The 10507-nt window shown below is 40.8% G+C and overlaps 1 protein-coding gene across 2 annotated transcripts in view; it reads right to left on the bottom strand.

Moving 5' to 3' along the window:
* Positions 1 to 9300, bottom strand: part of LOC109621941 (hexosaminidase D) — a 53121-nt gene extending 43821 nt beyond the window's left edge. The window contains exons 1-2 of one of the 2 annotated variants that reach the window (XM_062860844.1): positions 8908 to 9300; positions 8610 to 8850 (exon numbers count right to left, since the gene is read on the bottom strand). The gene's annotated coding sequence lies outside the window, so the exon portion shown is untranslated. Of the gene's footprint in view, positions 1 to 8609 lie in introns of both variants that reach the window. The other variant, XM_062860843.1, reaches the window with a different exon arrangement.
* Positions 9301 to 10507: the final 1207 nt, after the last annotated feature.

The raw sequence follows: 10507 nt of genomic DNA on the forward strand, positions 1-10507 counted from the left end.
GGAGGTAGGACATACTCGAACCTTCTTGAACCACTGAACCATTTCCATTTTGAAGAAGTAGAAACAGTTGTTGCCTATGAATAGAACTACGGATGACCTGTTCCTGAGGAATGATTCCACCACATGGGGTAACCCCAATTCAAAGTGTCAAGTGACCCATGTCGAAAAATGTATGTTCGATCGTTTAACGGAGCCTGTAGGATACCTGAGTATCAGGTCATACACGCATAAGCTTACCACAATGGGTTCACATAGCGTCCTGAAAAGGGCACTGTGATAACGCATAAAGCGTAAATAGAGCCTCTAGCTCTTTACCATAGCGGGTCAAGAACAACAAAACATCCTGAAGATTCAGGTTTCTGAAGTCAGTTTCATTTAATAAATGTTTACCGAGTACTCGGAAACCGCAATTAGCGTTAGCGCTGGCGTAGTTACGGTATACTTCGTAGATTGGATACTAACAACATTCATGTACCTTTTGCTAATCTTGCTCGGATGAGTACTCGGAAACCGCAATCGTGCAAAAACTGAACGAAGGCAAAATGATACGAAGTTCCATAAACGGATTCACAGCTATCACATACAAATGAATCAGCTTGCTGAATATTCGCCATATGATAGCTGAAACGGCAGTGGTCAGTCAATGCTTTGACCATCATGCTGCAATTCTGCTTTGACAGATTTGTTAGATACTTTGCCACCCCTAGAGATGGCTCAGTACAATACAATTTTGTTTGACGACATGACTTCAAACTATTCCAGTATTGTTTGTGCTGAGTGGCAGCCCAGGTGTCAATCTGAAGCTTCACCCAACACTTATCGGATACCGGAATAGCTGGCTCAGGGCCAATGAAGTCATGTGATGCTCCAGTGCGAGCTAACTCATCAGCCAATTCATTTCCAGCGATGGAAGAATGGCCAGGTACCCATACAAGGTGAACAGCGTTTGCTGAATTCAGCTCCTCGATTTGAGTTCGACAAGCGATAACTACCTTCGACCTGGAGTTGGCCGAAGCAAGTGCTTTAATAGCAGCCTGGCTATCTGAACAGAAGTATATTACTTTTCCCATTACGTGCTGCTGAAGTACTGATTGCACTCCGCACATAAGAGCAAAGATTTCGGCCTGAAAAACGGTGCAGTGTCTACCAAGTAAGTAAGACTGATACAGCCTTAGCTCACGAGAATAAACACCAGCACCTGCTCGACCTTCGAGAAGAGAGCCATCAGTGTAACATACGATGCCGTTTGAAATACTTCTCTCCAGATAACCAGATGTCCACTCTTCCCGGGAAGGGAATATCGTGGAAAATGTCCTATATGGAAAATTACAAGCAATTGTAATATCACTTGGAGCAAGGACAACTTTGTCCCAATTCACCAAAAGTGGAAACAACGAGGTGTGTGTTGAACTGCGGTTCACAGGAGTTTCCTCTAGTAAACCGAGTACTCATAGACGGTAAGTGCAAGAAAGTGCTTCTTGTTTGAGATGAATGTGTAGTGGGGCAACGTCAAAGAGCACTTCGAGCGCTGCCGTAGGAGTTGAAGAGAACGCTCCAGACATCGCCATTAAGCACATCCTTTGGAGATGGCCTAATTTTGATTGAACCGTTCTCACTTCGCCTTTTTGCCACCACACCAGACATCCATAAGCCAATATTGGACGAACAACAGTTGTGTAAATCCATTTGATATACTTGGGTTTAAGACCCCAGGTTGTACCGATGCACAGTGGGGTAAAACCGACCAAAAAAGGCACCTAATTATTGCGGCTGATTGCGATCTTTGAAGTCCATCTTTTCCGAATGGAAAAATGTCAAGGAATCGATTGGTGATAGTTTCATTCACCGGAATTGAGTGTAAGGGTCCATTTTGCCTAATTTTCCCCTAAAAAACACTGTTTTTTTGAATTAAATAATGGTTTCAACTTATTGCGGCTAACCAACCAATTTTTTATTGATGTATAATTGACATGTGCATTCTATGGGGCATACCTCGCTCTGTGTCATTGACTGGAGGTGTGCCTCATGAAATTTACCTGTCAATTCTACACCAAGAAAAAAAATGGTAGGTAAGCAGTTGATTCTAATTTTTAATTTAGAAAAACAATATTTTAGGGGAAAATGAAGCAAAATGGGCACTTTCAGTCAATGACACAAATCAAGGTGTGTCTCATAGAATGCACCTGTCAATTCTTCATCAAGAAAAAAAATGATTGGTTAGCCGCAATCAGTTGAAACTATTTTTTAATCCAGAAAAAACAGTGTTTTAGGGGAAAATGAGGCAAAATGGGCACTTCCAGTCAAAGACACAGATCGATGTATGCCTCATAGAATGCACCTGCCAATTCTGCATCAATAAAAAAAATGGTTGGTTAGCCGCAATCAGTTGAAACCATTATTTAATTCAGAAAAACAGTGTTTTTAGGGGAAAATGGGGCAAAATGGACACTTACACTCAATTCCGGTGAATGAAACTATCACCAATTGATTCCTTGACATTTTTCCATTCCGAAAAGATGGACTTCAAAGATCGCAATCAGCCGCAATAATTAGGTGCCTTTTTGGGTCGGTTTTTCCCCACTGTGCGATGGTTCGCCGGCATTGCCCGAAGGCCATACAAGCTTTCTTGATTCTGAACTCAACATGAGGCGTCCAGGAAAGCTTGGAATCAAGAATGACTCCAACGTACTTTACCTGTTCAGTCACATTGATTTCAGAATCAAAGAGACGTAAAGGTCGAACACCATTACCAACCCTCAACTACCTGAAGAGCGTTTTGCATCAGGTCGAAAGGGTGCTGATGCACATACCGACTAACAATGTTAGGTAGTCGTCGGCAAAACCATAAGTAGGAAAACCGCTATAATTGAGTTACCTCAATAGCGTATGTGCTACGAGATTCCAGAAAAGTGGTGATAAGACTCCTCCTTGCGGGCATGAACAAACACTCAATTTCCTAATCGCCGCTTGACACAATATCGAGAAGAGATTTCGGTTTTTAAGCTTTTGGTGAATCCAATTGGAAATCATTGGAGATATACCATGGCCCCGTGCGGCTTCCAATATGGCATCGAAAGGCACGTTGTCAAAAGCACTCTCGATATGTAAGAAAACACCCAAGCAGGATTGCTTTTGAGCAAATGCCTTCTCGATATCGTAATCATCTTTGTGTAAAAGAGTCATATTGGACTTACTAGATTGGTAGGCATGTTGGCTCACATGAAGAGGCGATTCTGTCACATTCGCCCGAAAACCATTCGCCCGAATGACAAACGCCCGAATGACAAACGCCCGAATTCCAATCGCCCGAATAGACCAATCGCCCGAATAGACCATTCGCCCGAATGAACCATTCGCCCGAATAACCATTCACCCGAAAAGACCATTCGCCCGAAAGACCATTTACCCGAAAGTCATGCACCAATTCCATGCAATTTCTTAGGACAAGTTTTTTTTTTTGTTTGCCATGATGAAAGTTTAAGGACAGGCCCATGGTGTACTTAATATCCGACCAATCGCAAGAACAGCTAGACTAGCGCCAATAATAATCATATCAGCTTAGTTTGAAAGAACGGCCTATGTTTTGAAGAAGGCCTAATTGCTTGTGAAAATATTACATATTAGGTCATCAATTGTTACAGCATTGCTGATCGAAAGGATAAAGACAATACTTCAGCACAGAGTAGTCAACACTTTTAAGTTAATAGTGTTCACGTCTGATCTACTCGGAATAACTACGTTTCGTTAAAATGAACAATAATTAATAAAAATTAGAACGTGTGAGCTAATTCAGCATTCTTATTTGAGCAAGCTATTGTTTTGAAATCATGTTTGGAATCCAGAAGTTGTAAAAACGTAAAACGTCAAGTTTCCCCATAACAGAATAACTTCACAGAACAGCCCATGATTGCAAGAAGGGCAAATTTCTGGTAACAAATGACATAAAATTGAATTTAATTTCCTTGGAGGTGAAACGAGAAAGAAATGCCTATTAACAAAAGAAGGGACAATTTCAATCAATGTTTCCACAGCCATATTGCCGAAAATGTTTGTAACAGTATAAGTCTTAAATCAGACTGTGTTCAAAGAAAGCAAAAACCTCTGATGAAAATAGTTGCAGTAACTTTTAGTTGATAATGACGTTCAGCCATACGCGTGGACAACGCCTAAACTGATTTCAGAAAAGTGTTCTAGATTATTATGGTTTTCGGGCGAATGGTCTTTCGGGCAAATGGTCTTTTCGGGCGAGTGGTATTTCGGGCGAATGGACTTTTCGAGCGAATGGTCTTTTCGGGCGAATGGTTTTCGGGCGTTTGTTACATTCGGGTGTTTGTCATTCGGGCATTTGGAATTCGGGCGAATGGTTTTCGGGCGAATGTGACAGAACCGAAGAGGCACGTTGGCCAGATGAACATCACGGATGTGATGATCCACAATGCGTTCTAAGGGTCTGTGTCAATTGGTGAATAAAAATTAATTTTTACTTAAATTTGACAGTTCAACACTTAAACTTGACAGTTTTCCTAAGGAAACAATTATCGAACTGTCAAGTTTAAGTGAAAATACTTTTTAATTCACAAATTGACACAGACCCTGAGCATTTCAGAAAGAGGTCAAACTGATAGGTCTGAAACTCTTTGCTTCTTCATACGATGCACGACCCACTTTCGGAATAAACTTCACAGTAATATCCCGCCAAGATTTGTTAATATACCCTGTAGCAAAACTGCAAACAAGTATTTTTTCAAAACATGTTTGAGATATAATCAAATCCCTTCTGAAGCAAAATTAGATAAATCCCATCTGCCCCAGAAGATTTGAAAGGAGCAAAGCTATTAAGTGCCCACTCAATCAATTCTATAGTAACAATACTCCGAGTCGAAGCCAGGGAGTCATAACTGCAAGAAAATACATCAGGTTCTTCCGAAGATGTAATATTCACACATCCAGGGTAGTGTGTGCTGAATAAGCATTCCAGAACTACCTCATCAGAGGAAGTGAGATTACCATTTGGCAAACGAAGATCGTTTACTCGGAAATCCTTAGATTTCTTAAGGATTTTGTTTAACCGACTGACTCCACTCAAACTGGAAACATTTGTGTTGTTCAATTATGGTCCTCTGTTAATTTTCAACTTCTATTCAATTTCTCTCGTCGCACACTTGCGATTCTATCCACCGTTTCTTCCATTACTTTCGTTACTCCCTCCTTCTTTGAGTAGTATTAAGTTCACCGAGAAAAGCCAATAAAATTCAATTATCATATGGAAACATTTGTACCGGAGAGCTTTCCTGTAGGCCTTGCGAGCCGACCTGAAAGCCTCCGATCCAGCCGAACGTCGTCTATTCCAACTCTTTCTACATTGTTTTCTGAGCTTTGCCAGATCAGAGTTCCACCAAAGGGTTCCTCTTGTGATCTTCACAGACCGTAGAGATCAAGCTTCTTCAAAAATTCCATGATGAAGGCCGTTGTAGTATCAACGGCATCATCTAAATCACTTTGTTGACCGAGGATTCCTGAAACGCAATGTTTGCGAAGTAACATTCAAATGTTCAAAAAAGATATAGCGATAGTCAGATAAAGATGCTTCACTTGACACATGCCAGATGGTGAGCTCGTGACTAATTCTGCTAGAGTAAAGCGTTATGTCTAACACTTCCTCTCTAGCAGATACCATGAAGGTTGGGCGGTTGCCAATGTTAAGTAATGCAAGATCTGTACTACTTAAGTACTCCATCAAACTGGAGCCTCTCAAGTTAATGTCTGAGCTGCCCCAGATGATATAGTGAGCATTAGCATCACTGTCAACAATTAGTGGAAGGCCTTTTGAAGTACAGTATTCGATGACTTGTTTGAAAGCATCCGTAGGGGATGGTTCATCATGCGGTAAATACACCGAACAATAGACGTATTTCCTGTTGAGGTTTCCAACAGATACATCCATTGTGATAGCACATACATCTCTGGTAGTTCAGAGATGAGTGTAGCAACTATTGCGTCGTTGACAAGCACACAGGCTCGAGGCATGACACGCGAGTTTGCCATGCCATGTTTACTGAAAGTAGCAAACATCGGGTTCACAAGGTTTCCTAGATAGAAATTCCCCTTATGAAAGTAAGGTTCTTGGACCTTGGCCATTTGGGCTGTACCATTTTGCATAAGTCTGCAAAGATTGATCGTTGCTGTTCTTTTATGCTGAAGATTGATCTGAGCTATCCTAACCGTAGATACTACCCAAACTAGGCAAGATTAAACTCTTCGCAATCATAGCACAACAAAGAACAACAATAAAACCAGATCGGTATCGTTTGGAAAACGCCAAAGGCGAGGATACACAGAATACAGTATGCGGCAGGAAAAAAAATGCGAAAGTGTTTTCCAACCTTATTTTCGTCCATTTGACGTTAACCAATCTATGTTTCAATGTTCCATGATCTCTAAGGCTAGTTTTCTGAAAAGTTAATTAAAAAATTTCCCATTTTGGTCACTAACCTTTACAGGGCGGCGCCTGAAGCTGAAGACAATCAGAATTTTCAAACCGCAGAAAAGTACACAGGTCGCTAAATTTCGTATGTGATAAAACAAAGTTTTTAATTTTCTCTACAATATCATCAAATATATGTACTTATTTCATCTAGTATGTGAAACTACATGGCTCTGGATCAGTGTGGTCTGGATGTTCATCAAATTTAAGCTATTTTTTACTGTTATAGTCAATTTGTTTAATGATCATTGGGCGAGGAGTTTATTGAAACCCGCTTATTAGGCTTACATTATCACATGTTAAACATCAAATGTTGCAGTGCTAGAATATAGACACTGACTGATACACTGTCATGAAAAAATAGTCACATGCAGAAAAAAACTATGTCAAAATCAAAAATATTTGAGGTAAATTCAAATAAATTGTCAATTTGTTCAGGCCACAAAAATAAAACTGTTTGGAGCAAATTGAACGTCACATTTGAAGCAAATGCAATCCATGTTTGAAACAAAAATGTATCTTCTGTCAGATTATGTTAGAAATTAATGTAAATATTTTTGTTTTTTGGGGCAGGTCGGCTCTACGGAAATATTTGTTTTCCCATTAAACTTATAAAGTCATTTTCTTAACAGAGGAAAAACCCACCTCCCGGGTTGTACTTTCAATGCCAACATCATGTTTACATCTATTAGATAACATACGCTCCCGAAAACAACGGGATTTTGTGGAAACTTTCGGTGAATTTTTTTTTTGTGCAGGAGAAAATCTTGTTTGATGTTGCAGCTGGAACTCGTGAGCTTTGTTTATGTTCTCGACGGCTGAACGGGGGACTTCTCAATGGGTATTGTCGAAATAAATGTGTAATTGAGTTAGTTAAACATTTCATCAGTTTACCGAATAAACATGAATATTTTTGTTTCAAACCAACGAAATTTGCCTCCGTGCATATATATCCCATATTTAGCGTGTAATAGTGCCTTGTACTTTTCACATTTTTTTTTCCTGCCGCACTCTGTACACTGTGTAAATCGCATAATGCAAAACCATATACCTAGGTAAAAATTTAAACTAATCAACAACATCTTCTGATGATATGGATGGTTCCATCGCCGTGAATTGATGTGTTGGTGGTTCATCGATTGTTTTTGGCGAAAAAAATAATAAAACTTCAGTTTTTTCGGATTGTCCGGACGTTTTGGTCGATTTTACTGGCTGTTAGATAGTGAAACGACGACTAGAAGATTAGTCCGCAGAAGATGGTCTTAGGCCAGTAAAATCGAACGAAACCTCCGGGAAATCTGACAAAACTAAAGTTTTATTATTTTTTCGCTGAAAACAATTGATGAACCACCAACACAACAACATCTTCATAATCCCGCCCTTATTTAGCCTCAAGTTTGAGACAAAAGAAGGGCAGCTGATTGTCTCGGAGAAACACAAGGTCCACTGCACCATTGCTCCGGTTAGCGCAGTAAGAGCAAAATACTGTGGATGGTGCCCTGGTACTCCACAGGCTCCGTTTGCGATTTGGTTTCTATAAGACCCCCCTAGCCATTCATTACTAGGCACGGTAAGCATATAGCCGCATCACACCATGAATTAGGGGTCACCTGATTAGTGTTCTCCTACCACTGGAACAGGCGGTCCGTAGTGCTATTCTTAGCCAGTTGAACCAACCGCTACCGACAGTGCACAGCAAGCACGGCTATCTAGGCTGAGCGGGAAAAGAAGTTAATATTGGTGATCCACTTCATACGGGCCCGAAAAGACGGCAAAATTTATGAAATATCTGGTTTCAGTTATCTAGATTCTAGAAACCAATTGCAGACAATTTAAAAATTATTTGCATAGCTTATTTGAATTACATAGCAAATTGATATCGATTCAATTTAGTTATTACATCCGACCGACCACTGTGTGCTGGGAAACGTGTCAGAAATCACCGACGTCCCTGAACAGATGCTATCGTCATAATAGTGAATATCGATTGAATTTGACTCCGCACCTGACGTGCCACGTATAAATTGCGCCCGTACAAACACAAACCATGTGTAAGAGCACTCGACTCGACAAGAGCATGTTGTGAAACGTCGACGACATCGACGACGACGTGCTAATGACTCACCTGCAAGTCAACGATTAATTGACGACTTCTGCCATTACACCAGATTTGCTTCCGATGCTTTCCATTGGCTCAGGGATTGAACTAAGGGAAAAGCTGTTTCCTATCCGTTATCCCGGTTCGATTGGCTTTCCGGAGATTGTCGAACGAATTGCACGGTTTTTGCTCGCTTGGAAATGGCGATTGATTCGGACACTGAACTGTCCGGGGTTAGCCCAACGGACGACAGTTTGAAGTGATTGGACTGAAAAATTGGTGGAAAATTAGGAAGACAAAAAACAGATTTTCACTTCTAACTGACCCATCGTTCCAGGTCACAGAACTGAACCACGTAGCTGGCCTGACCCGTGCTGAGCACCGAGTGGAACTTCCGCAGCTGAAGTCCACGCCGACTGCTGAACAGTACCGGAACGGCCCGATTGACAAAGTGTTCTGGTTGATCATTGTCGTCAACGCTGCCACTCACGGTATTGACCGTTTCATTGGTTTGATTTGTCATCGTCTTTGTCTCACTAATTGATCTACCGACTTTTCTATCTTTCACACCTACTGGCCGTCACGAACCACTCACCGGCCGATACTGGGGCAAACTGTCGACTCATTCGGAAAGGGTTCACATCGCGTGCGAGGACCTCTCGGGGTGGTGGTGTCTCCGTCCCACTTACCAGCGCCATTTACATACCGGTCAAGGTACATAATTATTGCAGCCATTTGGTGGACGGTGCCAACTGGGGCGAGTTTTATGAATGAAAGTGGGGCTAGGGTAAACTAACATTTCGTTTGTTATAATTTGTCATATATGCTGTTAATAGTCATATTATCATCCAGATACTAAATTCAAAAACTCGATTATGAACATGATCAAATAATATTGAAAAGTATGCAATAGGTAAGTATGTGATCTTACATGACGAACATCAGAATCGTACCCTACTCGCAAGCATGTGAAACATTGTTTACGGTGTGCGATGAATTGGCACCCATTCCACTCGCACTTTGATACCGTCGTTTCGGGTGGAATTGATCATTTTTGACCATTACCTTATTGAGTAAAACTTTTGAATTGATACCGTTACTGTGACACTGTGGAATGGGTTAAACTTTTTATTGTGCTATATTTCATTTTAATGAAAGTGCAAATTGAAAGATGGTTATGTCGTTATAGATCGTGCAAAATACAGTTTCAAGAAATGTTTATCAACGCTCAGGAAAACGTAAAAAAGGCCTATATGGTTTGGAAAAAATGAAGCACGTTATTCGGAAACAAATCGGGGCAAAATGTATTCATACATCATAATATACAAACTTTTTATGCTTGAATTGATTACTTTTGACTTCTGAAATAGAGCAGTTTCACCCGAAAGCACGGTAACCTACTTCGAGTCCCTCCTAGGACAACGTATACCACCACTGCTGTGGGATGGAGGCGCATGGTGGTCCATTACCATCACCACCGGACAATAATAAGAACGCTTGAATGCGCCAGTCTGACGAGAAAGTGAATGCGCCCAGATGTAGGCCATCCCCTGACGGAAGCGTGTCAAAACGCTTAAATTTATAATAACGCTTACATTGTACCTATCTACAGCTAATGGGGAAGAAATGCAGTTGTAATAGGTTGTAATGCAAAACGGATGCCTGCATTATTTAGTGAGCGGTTTTTGAAAATTGGATTTTATTGTAATTGTATCTTTTACATGATCAATTTTTCACACAAATAGTTAGTTTTTGTGGGGCCAAGTGATATTAGCATTTATTATAGTATTGAAATTGATTCAACGGTTTTTCGGGCCCGTATGAAGTTGATCACCAATATTAACCCTCCATTAGTAGCGCCAATAAAAGTTACACCAGAGGTCGCATCGTGTACTGAGTACACGGTATGTTCTTTCAATAATGGT

Source organism: Aedes albopictus, chromosome 3 (genome assembly GCF_035046485.1).
Source record: "Aedes albopictus strain Foshan chromosome 3, AalbF5, whole genome shotgun sequence".
Taxonomy (NCBI): Eukaryota; Metazoa; Arthropoda; class Insecta; order Diptera; family Culicidae; genus Aedes; species Aedes albopictus.